Source organism: Triticum aestivum, chromosome 4D (genome assembly GCF_018294505.1).
Source record: "Triticum aestivum cultivar Chinese Spring chromosome 4D, IWGSC CS RefSeq v2.1, whole genome shotgun sequence".
NCBI classification, from domain to species: Eukaryota; Viridiplantae; Streptophyta; class Magnoliopsida; order Poales; family Poaceae; genus Triticum; species Triticum aestivum.
In genome coordinates this window covers 105,169,993-105,182,576 of record NC_057805.1, presented here as the reverse complement: position 1 = coordinate 105,182,576, position 12,584 = coordinate 105,169,993, and positions in this window count along the sequence as shown.

Here is a 12,584-nt window from a genome sequence, read left to right as displayed (position 1 = left end):
GTGGTTCTACTATGGGCTGGATTTCCATGATCTAGCCCCCAAGTCCATCCTCCACATTTCGACTTTGATTGTCGTTTGCGAGGCGCTCCTCTGGGTCCAGCCGCACTTTGGCTTATGGCTAAAGGTGTTCAACATGGGGCCCAAGGTGGTCGGTGGCAAGCATGTGGACTGTGGTGGGGCCATCATCAGCAAGCTTACAAGGGTTTAGTGGCAGGACGGCCACTTTGTTGATATTGTATGGATGTGGCAAAAGGAGTGGTTCTACATCACCGCGCCAAGGGAGGACGCATGGGGAGCGGCCCCCGCATTCCGGTCCGGACCCCCACCAGATTGGCCTCCTCGACCACCAAGAGTCCGGACTGGGGAAACGTTGCCGACACCAAAGCGCACAGCAGCGCATCGACAACGTAATGGAAACCGGCGCAAAGATGGTCGGCATGTTTCAGATCATGCTCAACCGCGGGCTCCTCCCTTGCCAGGAGAGGGCCAAGCCCATGTGGGAACATGAGCCTGAGGATCTGGCCACTGTGCGACACCTCTTCGGCACAACCCCTGACAAGATGTGGGGCCAACTATTCTAGCCCCAGAAGGAGTGGCAGGCCGACGGGAAGGACTTTGGTCTTGATGCCGCGAATCCCCAAGGGAGGTGAGTGGCATGTCTCTACAAAGAGTATTCGGATATTCACATTACGTGATATTCGATCTAACTTTGTTATGTAGATTCTGAAAGGCTGGCTCGCCAAGCCCAAAACGATTAGTAGCCCGACGCCGCTGTCGGAGGGGCCCCGGTCAAAGCAGCTAGAGAAGATGCTGGTCATGGTACCCAACAAGGCACCCGCTAAGAAGGGCAAGAAGCAAGAAGCAAGAAGCATTGAAGGCCAGGGTGGGCCTCCGCCGTAGGATCTGTCCGGGCAACCGGTCCGGAGACGCTGCAGCCTCATCCATATAGGATGGGGGCGAGGAGGAGGAGGACGAAGAGGAGAGTTCCTCTTCGCACTCCAAAAAGAGGCCAGCATCCGAGGAGGTCCAACCTTCCCCGGCCCCAAAGAGACGACACTGGCCCAAGTTGGTCATACCCGACAGCTCGGGCGACGAGAAGTCCGAGGAATCCGAGGAGCCCCCAAAGAAGGGATCCAGGGTTAAGCCCCTTGCCAGCAGGTAAGGTGTCCATATTTTCAGCTATTATGCTTTTAGCAGTTGTTTTAGTTGAAGGTTGACCCCTCCGAATTGTCGTCCCCCACATGAGCGCCCTACCGAGCAAATCTCGGAAGGGACGTCTCCGCTCGCCGAGCTGGCGGATAGTGGGTCTATGGCGCATTCCGCGCCTCCTTTTATCCCCGAAGAGGCTGAGGAGGTGCGGTCCCAAAGAACTCCTGCTCCTCCTCCTAACACAGAGGGGGAGGTAGATGCCGTAATGGCCGAGGTTAATACCTCGGTCACCGAAGACCAGGAGGGAGCGTCCCCCTGGCCGACAAGGGAAGAGAGTCCGGGCCATCCGCACCCCCTCTGTCGACTGCTCCAGAGCCTCCGAGGCCCACGACAGCATAGGCTCCTCCCAGCAAGGAGGGGGCCGGGGAGCCAACGCCAGCGCCAAACACCTCCGCACGGGCGGTGGTGGGTTGTCCGGACACGCTGGAGGAGTTGGTGAGCAACTCCGTCATCGTTGAAGGGCACCGCACCCTTATGGGTGCGGTTATGCAGAGTGTTTGGTCCGTCCAATCCGTACTGAACGACGATGTCGAAGGCCTTTAACAGGCTTTGAGGTAACTCAAGAAATGATCCTTCCTCAAAATGTGATTATAATTGTTAGTTTAGGTAGGCCACATACATATATAGCAGTCCCCGAGACTCTGCCAGGACCCACTACTAGGGAAAAGCCTAGTAGTATCGTGGGTTTAATGCCTATTAGTAGCGCAGGGAACCACGCTACTAGTAAGGCGCTACAGCTATTACTTAGCAGTAGCAGCGGCATAGGCTACTGCTAAGACATATATCCGCAGCGCGTGTTTACTCCAGCGCTACTGCTAATCTAACTAGTAGTAGCGTGTTTCCTGTCCATCGCTACTAGTATTGGTTTTTTCATTTTTTTATTTTAGTGTATTTATACGCCGTTATACAAATTTTGGTATATTACCAATTATGAGGTTGTTATATCAATATGTCCATAACAGTGTGTCAAATGAAGGTGGATTAGGTTCAAGTGGAGGCAGCATGTGGTGCATGCCAAAAGTATACTACTAATCCAAACTTGATCTAGTTTGGACTAGTAGTACTTTCGATGTGCACCACATGTTGCCTCCACTTGAATCTAATCCGCCAACACAAGCTATTTAATCATCATCATAGTCATTACCACCAACAGTAGCTATTTAATCATCATAGTCATAGTGTAGCACACATCATCATCTTCAAACTCATTCTAGCTAGATAATCACCACCAACACTAGCTGCGGTAGCTATCTAATCACCACCAACACTAGCTAATAATAATCAGCATGGTCATTACCACCAACACTAGCTATTTGATCATCATAACTCATTTCTAGCTAGCTAATCACTCCTGCTGCTCTCTCTCAGGTAAAATAGCATAAACATCTGTAGCACTCCTGCTTCATAATGTTGGAGCATGCAGATGAACCTGTCTCCTAATCGTGGGCTGCGCTTCTGATTGCTGCCCCCTAGTACTTCTCTGTGATCGTTCACAATTTTGCTCCAGTCTTTCACTATTAAGCATTCCTCGCTTTTAGAAATCCTGAATGCAATAAAGTGCATTGTAGGATATCTTGGTCGTAAGCTAACCATTCTCATGCGACCTTTAGACTCGATCCAATGAGGCACACCATTCATCGGGAGTCCCTGTTGAAGAACATCGTATATTAACATACTTAGCAATGAAGTTTAGCTTAAAAATAATGTATGCAAAAGATGCACTGAGTACAAATAGTAAACATTTTACCATCTTTCCTAAATAGATGTGACCGTAGTTCAATACGAACACTATTGGTTGCACGTTTTGAGTACTAAGATTTTTAAGTCCAGGAAAATAATTTGTCTTGACAGTATGAAGATCCTCAAGCCATGAAACATAATGACCTATCTCCTCGCAGTTTAGTTCAGCCCCGTGACAGTGGACGGTCATGTCTACCAAGCGCCGGACATGTTTGCTTAAATGGAAATAAGCTATCAATAGAAATTAGTTGTCAACTATTTTTGAATAAACAATATCGAAGACATAAATATGGTTGAGAAACTCACATAATGGTATAACGGGAGGCGTCTGCACATCGACCCAGATGTCGATATTACCTTCAATATCATCTTCTGGACGAATATCAAAGGTGATAACCATATCAGGCTCAAATGCATAAGTCTTGCATAGTGCTTGCCAAGTTTTGCATTCAAAATAGGTGTAGGTGTCTGCGTTGTATAATTTTGCGTGGAAAGTATAACCATGCTCGGTCTTCAAGTAAACTCTCTTTACCTCCATAGTAGTTTTCATAGGACTGAAACATATCTTATCCAAGACAAAAACTCCTGCATGGCAGGGGATACGCTAGTAGAATAGTAAAAAAATTAAATTATAAGTTGAAGCAAATGAAGCAGATGTCATGCTTAATTACGAAAAAGACTTGTCGTTGTGACTTACTGTATCCACTTCGAAGTTCTTGTCCAGCTTGATGCTGAAGCGCCTATCATCATCTAGGAAGATTCTGTCGCATAGGCCGCGCTCGTCTTCACAGTATTCGCAAATACCGAAATCCTTTTCGTCGTCAGACATTTCCTATGTTCATAGTTGAAACATTAATTGAAAACTGATCGAAGGCAACTACCAGGATATTCAACACACAAATCCAGGGCACTCGATATTTCCTACATATTCTGGCACAAGTCATGCCAAAATTCACAGAAAAATACGGCATGACCTTTGCTAAAATAGGATATATCGAGCGCCTGAAATTTGCCAGAACGGAAATGAATCAACACTCCGGCAAAACATAGGCCACTCGGAGGTGTAACCTGCAAACATGACCGGCCACTTGGGCAAGCACATATCCTATTTGAGCAACACAAGATATACATTTCAAAATATCTTATAGGACTCATATTGACATGAGCATTCAATAAGCAAAACCAAATCGTAAAATAAATAAGTATTTAAATTAGCATGCATTCAATAAGCAAAAGTAAATCATCTCATGTGTCCGTACATCATCGAATATTATCACTAATACATCCCGAATAGTATCATACATATAACATCACTAATACAACTAAAACCCTAGCGCACGACGGGTATCGGCGCAGGCAGTGGACACCCAAAGAGACGGAACCATCACAGGATCATAGCTCAAGTGAGATCCCTAGAGAACTTGCCAGGTATTGGAGAACCTGTGCTCCAACGCAAACAAGTAGCGACGGACGTGCGCGTCCTCCTCGCTGACACGGTGACGTACCACCTCCGCGGGGTCCTCAAGCCTCTGCACCGTCACTGGCCCACGTGACCGCCACCAAAGAAGGTTCGGGTCAACGATGGGCTGGCTCCTCACCAAGCTGCGCCCCCCGGTAGGTAGCTCCTCCCAGTACCAGCCCGGCGGAGCCCAGTCCCGGACATGACCCATCTGGTCAAGCAGGTGTCCTCCGCCAAGTCGACGACGAGGATGCGGGATAGGCATCGTCAATGTCGATGCGGGAATAATTGCTTTAACTAAAAAAATAACAACAATGTGACATGTTCAACTAGTTCTATTAATTCAATTAGTTCTTACTAAAAATAAACTTACTATAAATAAAAATAAACTAGTACCTAATTAGTACCTAGTTCTTACTAACTAATTAGTACCTAGGAACTACAACCCTAATTACCATCTAATTTGATGAACCTAGGGGTGGAAAGTGGTAGCGGATAATCCGAAATATCCGATATTCGTATTCGATCGGATATTCCAATTATCCAACTTAAAAGTCAAATAAGTGGTCAAATTTTACTCGTTTTATGATTAATCTTAGAAATTATTACGCATTACAATTGTGTTTATTAATAAACCTATTTATCATTGAATTATTGTATGTCACAAGTTGAATACTTCACGTCACATAGCTATTGACTAATACACTTAAGCAATATGTCGCTATTATTCGTATCCGTTCCGAATCAAGAAAACATCCGAGCCGCATCCGTATCCGATAACATCCGTATTCGCATACGTATTCGTTTTGTAAATATGAAAACGGAAGTGGTAAGAGCACTATCCGATCCGCATCCGGTTCGTTTCCACCCCTAGATGAACCCTAACTAATTTGATGCAATTAAAATTTGAAGAACCCTAGGCAGAGGTAGGGGAGGGGGAGGAGCAGGCGTGCACACCTCAGGTACCTGAGGCGAGGGAGGGGCAGGCGGCATCGAGGTCGGGGTCGGGGCTCGGGCGCGCGGCGGAGGGCGGCGTCGAGGTCGGGGTCGGGGGCGGCGTCGAGGTCGGGGGCGGGGGCGGCTTCGAGGTCGGGGTCTGGGCGGCGTCGAGGGTGTGCGGAGAGCGACGGGAGAGCGCACAGCGGCCGATGGGTGATGGCGGCGGCGACAGCGGAGGAGTGTGGATTTGGGGGAAGTGGCCGTGGGGAGGAACGAACCGCGCGGTTAAGTGAAAAGTAGCAGTAGCGCGTTCCGGGAAGTGCGATACTTCTAAGTTAGCTATAGCGCGTTTCCGGATATGGGCTACTGCTATTCCTTTCCCTTTTTTCCCTTTTTTCATTTTATTCTTTTCCTTTCTCCTTTTTCTATTTCTTTCATTTTCATTTACTTTTCTATTTGCTTTCCATTTAGTTTTATTTCCTTTAGCAGTAGCGCCTTTCTGCGTAAACGCGTTGCTACAAACCACTAGCAGTAGCGCCGTTCACAGTAGATCGCTACTACTATGTGTAGCCTATCGGCTTAGGAGTGGGAATTTTAGTAGTAGCGCTTTTATCATCAGGCGCGCTACTGCTACAATTGTATCTGCAGCGCAGTCTACGCCAACGCGCTACTGCTACTTAACACTAGCGTGCTTTTGGTCACAGTTTCCGGACTCCGAGCGTCCTCCCCTCCTCAGCAATCAAATGAAGCAGCTAATGGACATGCATCGGATGTCCGAGCTGGCCTTGAAGGGCCTCTGTGTTAGCCTGTGGCCGGCTGAGCCCATTCCGGACACCTACTTCGGCCTTTTGCAGAGGCTGCAGGAGGCACCGCTCCGGATTGACGCCATGAAGCGGTCGGCGTGCCATGAGGGGGCGAGGCTCGCGTTTGCAAGACCATAGTCCATTGGCCAAGGATTAATCCAATGGAGATGGCTACTGGTCCTCCGCCACAGGGAAAGGAGCATCACCGCCCCGAGCAGTACTTCATGCAGGTGATGACCGGAGCGCGGGCGATAGAGGGCCAATGTTCAAAAAACGTAATGCTCGAGTAGTTGTAGCAAGTTAGTACCAAGTGGGATTTATGCTTTATTATGCGCCCGGCGAACTTATTTGATATTGTAGTGATTAAATTTTGACTCCTATGTGGCCGTATCTTTAGTTCTGAAAGCTACCAGTCGTCGGGTTCAGCCCCCAAGTGAATATCATGAAGGGTGTTTTGTTTTCGCAATGTTACCTTTAGCCAACGTCTTGGTGCCCGGAAGCGGTAGTGCGGGAACGAAACAGGTGATCAGACTATTCGGTTTTACTGCTTTCACTTAGCCTTTAGGAGCTTGACGATGGGGACAAGGCACTAGCCCCCGGTCTGTTTGTGATGTATTGGGGTCGAAGCCTGCCCTTTCCAATCACATGGTTTGTGTTAAGACAAACCCTTCATGTGACACAGTGAAACCGCCAAGGATTTTCAGAGCCCAACCTCGTCATCGGATCACAGACCCATTCACGCTTACTATGATGATTAGTTTTCGGCTTTTTCCTCCTGAGGTACTTGACCGGGCGAACCAGTAGTACAATCACAGGGGTTCTCCCTTTGCCCTCTTAGCCGAACGAGCGAAACATTAGGGGCAAACACAGGAGTCGGGAAACCCAACTATTGACCCAAGACATAGTTCAGAACAGATGCATATAGTGCAATGTCCGAGACGGCGGACACCTAGCGGGAAGCGGTGCCGGACTTAAGGATATTGAGATGATATATAAATCGTACTCATGACTGATTAATATATTTTCATGCCGGGCTGTTCGAAGAGAGAGGAGAGAAATCAGAAAAGGAGTCGCAGGATGCGGATATCCGAACACCATAAAGGGTATTCTATTATTTCTCGAAAGCTCAGGACATCTAACCGTACAATTCAAACTGCGAAGGCAGTACTTGTAAGATAAAAAAGAAGAAGGAAATTTACAGAGTAAAGGTTGACACGGGGCCTTGATGTGTGAGTTGAAGTGTTCACTGTGCCCTGCTGCACGTCTGCGCCTTTGCTTTTGATAGGAGGGGATTGGGACCTTGTAACACCCCGCATGTAACTTGCCATATTTGTAACTCCGACTCTTGCCATTTTCGGCTATGTGTTATGATATTCCCTCCGTGTCGGGTTTTGTCTTTCGTTTTGCATTTTTTCATGTCATGCATTTTCATATCATGTCATCATGTGCATTGCATTTGCATACGTGTTCGTCTCATGCATCCGAGCATTTTCCCCGTTGTCCGTTTTGCAATCCGGCGCTCCTATCTCCTCCGGTGCACCCCTCTTGTTTTCTTTCGTGAGCGGGTGTCAAACATTCTCGGAATGGACTAAGGCTTGTCAAGTGGCCTTAATATACCACCCGGAGACCACCGGTCAAGTTTCGTTCCATTTGGAGGTCGTTTGGTACTCCTACGGTTAACCGGGCATCCGCAAAGCCCATCTGTGTGTTGCAGCAAAACCCCCTCAAAAACCAGCCCAAAACCCACGAAACTCTCTTCCATGCTCTAGGTCGTTCGATCACGATCGTGTGGGCGAAAACCGCACCTCATTTGGAGCCTCCTAGCTCCCTCTAGCTATAAAAGAGCATCCCCTCCCGAAAACGAAACGCAGACGAACCCTAACCCGCTTCCCCGCCGCCACCGGACGTGTACGGCGTCCGCCGGACATCTCCGCCGCCGCGTCCAGCGAATCGGGCGCTGCCACGTGGTACCCGGCCACCTCCCTCCGCCGCCGGCCCGGCGAGCCCGAGGAGGGCCCGCCCGAGCCCGCATCGCCGCCGCCTGCCCGCGCCTTCGCCTCCTGCCCGCGCCGCCGCGGCTCCCCGCCGGCCGGCGCCACCCGCCGCCCCACGCGGCCGGACCCATCGCCGGACCTCGCCGCCAGCACCGCACCGCACCGCCGCCGTCACGCCCGAGGTCGCCGCGCCGCCCGGCGCCTCCTCCTCCGCCGCCTCTCCCCCGCACGCCGGCCTCCTCCTCCAGCCTCTCCCTCCTCTGCTCCGGCCGCCCTCCATCGCCGGCGACGAGCTCCTCTCTCCCTCGATCGGATCTGGATCCAACCCACTGTATGCGTTGACTTTTTCCCGTGCCGATTTTTCTCCAAGTCCTCAAGATTCTACAGCATATTGCCATGTTCATCGTTGCATAACTCCTTGCATGTAGCTCCGATTCGCGCGTGTAATATGTCAAATTGTCCGTCTCATGATGCTCTACATTTTGTTAAATTGCACCATGTTCATTAGATGTCATCTTGATGCCCAAATCTCTGTTGCAAGAGGGCTAGTTGCTGTTATCTGCTGGTTCTTATCAGAACTTGGAGATTTGTTATTTTTGCATCATTTAATCTGTGCATCTTATAGGCATGAGCTCTACATGTGTTTTGTTGTATGACATTGCATATTTCCAGGGGTGTATGCCATGTATTTTTGTGATCTCTGTGATGACTAGCACAAGCATGCAAAGTAGGCTCCGTAATGTTTCTGATTTCAGGGACTTGGTAATTCCTCCAAGTCCTTGTCTGCTGTTATTTTGTTGCCACGTAAACTTTATGCTACAGAGAGATCTATGCATATTTTGGAGATGTTCATTAAGGATGTTTTGTAGCTATAGTTGTAATCGATCCATTCCTACCCTTGTTTGCAATTATGGAGTGCCATAGCATCACCCTATCTTGCTCTACTTTTGCTATAAAATATTTCTGGCAGATTCTTAACATGATATGTAATTTTGCCAAGCTTATTGTAGTTGATCCATTCATGCTATGCTTTTGTTCTTGCCACGGATAGCTTCATAAACATACCATCTTGCTGTAGGTATGCTTGTTTTGTCATGCATTGCCTTGTGGTGAGTGCATCAAGCTCACAAAGAGGCCTTCATATTATTATTTCTGCCATGCTCTGTTTTCTGCCAAGTCTGAAACCTGTTAACGAAACTTGCTATGTTTACATGCTTGCCATCATATCTTCTGTCCTTTTTGGCTTATGGTCAGTAAGGGACTTTTGTCATATGCATTTAGTAGAACACTTCCATGCCTTGTTTTGCTATGTTAAGTTCCTGTAGCATGTTGATTTTGTGCTCTGAACATTGCTACCTGATGCTGTTTTCTGCCATGTCCAGTTTTCCACCAAGTCTGTGATCCTGTTATCTTTTGCACTTTTGCCATGCTTGTTTGAGCTTGATATGTTGTGAACTAGCAGTAGCTCAGTGTTCATCTTTTGTCAAGCATCTCCTTTAGATTACTGCCATATGCTTTGTTGCTATGTTGGACTGCTGTAGCATTGTTGCTTGTTGCATTTTAAGTGCTATCATGCTGTTAATCGCAGATTCGTGTCATTCTTGTTTTGCTTGCAATTTGCAAACCGTGCATCCGTTTCCGGTGATCTTTATATCGATTTCGACCGAAATCATCTCACCTTTCCAGTGGCATGCTTGGTTTGCCAAGTTACTGCCTTGTTCATCATTTTCCTTCCGGAGCACGCATATGCATCGCATATCATATCTTGCATATCATACATGTTTTGCATCATGTTGCTTGTGCATTTCTCGTGTTGATTGTGGTTCCGTTTGTTGTGTTCTTGTCTTGGGTAGAGCCGGGAGACGAGTTCGTGAACGAGGAACCTGTTGAGTACGCTTACGAGGATCAAGCTTTCGACAACTCTGAGAACCTTGCAGGCAAGATGACCACCCCTCGAAATCACTTCTATCTTTGCTTTGCTAGTTGTTCGCTCTATTGCCATGCTGCGCTACCTATCACTTGCTATATCATGTCTCCCATTTTGCCATGTCAGCCTCTAACCATCCTTTCCTAGCAAACCGTTGTTTGGCTAAGTTACCGCTTTTGCTCAGCCCCTCTTATAGCGTTGCTAGTTGCAGGTGAAGTTGAAGTTTGTTCCATGTCGGAACATGGATATGTTGGGATATCACAATATCTCTTATTTAATTAATGCATCTATATATTTGGTAAAGGGTGGAAGGCTCGGCCTTATGCCTGGTGTTTTGTTCCACTCTTGCCGCCCTAGTTGCTGATATACCGGTATTATGTTCCTTGAGTTTGCGTTCCTTACGCGGTCGGGTGATTTATGGGACCCCCTTGACAGTTCGCCTTGAATAAAACTCCTCCAGCAAGGCCCAACTTTGGTTTTACCATTTGCCGCCTAAGCCTTTTCCCCCGGGTTTTCGCGAGCCCGAGGGTCATCTTTATTTAAACCCCCGGGCCAGTGTTCCTCTGAGTGCTGGTCCAAACTAGAGCCACTTGCAGCGCCACCTTGGGGAAACTCGAGGATTGGTTTTAGCTGTACGTAGTGTTCATCCGGTGTGCCCTGAGAACGAGATATGTGCAGCTCCTATCGGGATTTGTCGGCACATTCGGGCGGCTTTGCTGGTCTTGTTTTACCATTGTCGAAATGTCTTGTAAACCGGGATTCCGAGACTGATCGGGTCTTTCCGGGAGAAGGTTTATCCTTCGTTGACCGTGAGAGCTTATGATGGGCTAAGTTGGGACACCCCTGCAGGGTATTATCTTTCGAAAGCCGTGCCCGCGGTTATGAGGCAGATGGGAATTTGTTAATGTCCGGTTGTAGAGAACTTGTCACTTGACCCAATTAAAATACATCAACTGCGTGTGTAGCCGTGATGGTCTCTTCTCGGCGGAGTCCGGGAAGTGAACACGGTCTGAGTTATGTATGACGTAAGTAGGAGTTCAGGATCACTTCTTGGTCATTGCTAGATGACGACCGTTCCGTTGCTTCTCTTCTCGCTCTCATTTGCGCAAGTTAGCCACCATATATGCTTATTGCCGCTGCAGCTCCACCTCATTACACCTTCCTTTCCTATAAGCTTAAATAGTCTTGATCTCGCGGGTGTGAGATTGCTGAGTCCTCGTGACTCACAGATTCTACCAAAACAGTTGCAGGTGCCGACGATGCCAGTGCAGATGATGGGGTCGATCTCAAGTGGGAGTTCGACGAGGAACGTGGTCGTTACTATGTGTCTTTTCCTGATGATCAGTAGTGGAGCCCAGTTGGGACGATCGGGGATCTAGCATTTGGGGTTGTCTTATTTTCATCTGGATCTTGACCGTAGTCGGTCTATATGTTTGTATTTTGGATGATGTATGGATTATATTTATGTATTGTGTGAAGTGGCGATTGTAAGCCAACTCTTTATCCCATTCTTGTTCATTACATGGGATTGTGTGAAGATGACCCTTCTTGCGACAAAACCACTATGCGGTTATGCCTCTAAGTCGTGCCTCGACACGTGGGAGATATAGCCGCATCGTGGGCGTTACAAGTTGGTAATCAGAGCCATCCCCGACTTAGGAGCCCCCTGCTTGATCGAATCGCTGGCGTTGTTGAGTCTAGAACAAAAATGTTTTGAGTCTTAGGATTATATATATCGGAGAGTAGGATTCTTTTTACTCCTCAGTCCCTTCGTCGCTCTGGTGAGGTCTCCTGACGTAGAAGTTTTGACTATTCTCTCCTCAAATTTCACTAAAAAAATTTTAGGATCACGCGGGTATCTTGGAATCGTTCCGATGGTTTTGTGACGAGAACATTGTTCTTGGTGCCTCCTGACATTTAGGGGTTGTGGCAGTGTCCCGGGGAGTTGAGCTCCGAGGTGTTGTCGTCACAATTTTATCGTTGCAGTTCTGGAATACCTGAGTTTCGCCGACATCGAAATCTCTTTTATGCAGTTGTTGGTGAGATCACCTCGACGCCACCCAGTACTGGGGCGGGAGTTCGGGAGTATTGCCATAACTTGTATAACGGATGTTTTTCGAAGGTTGAGGTAAACGATTTCCGAAGGTTTCTTGGTTATGTGTTGACGGATGGATACAGCTGGATCTAGGGATTGCTAGTTTGGGTGATATATTTTGTGTCCCCTGTATCCCCAACACCAGATTGCATAACCAGAAAGTTTCGGGAGTTTATAAGTGGGAATTCAAGTAGCCTTAGGATATCTTTCCGACAGACGCATGATATGAGATTGGGGTTCGACGTCTAGTGGTCCGCCTGTACACGGTTGGTTTTACAGTGGTCTCGTAGTGTCTTAAAGAGTCCATGGCTATGCCGACTCGGGGACGCTTCGTATGTCATGTGCACAGCCTTGTACATGATGGTGCTGTACGATTGAGCCCGTGTGGGCCCCACCACGAAAACTTCGGACGAAATCT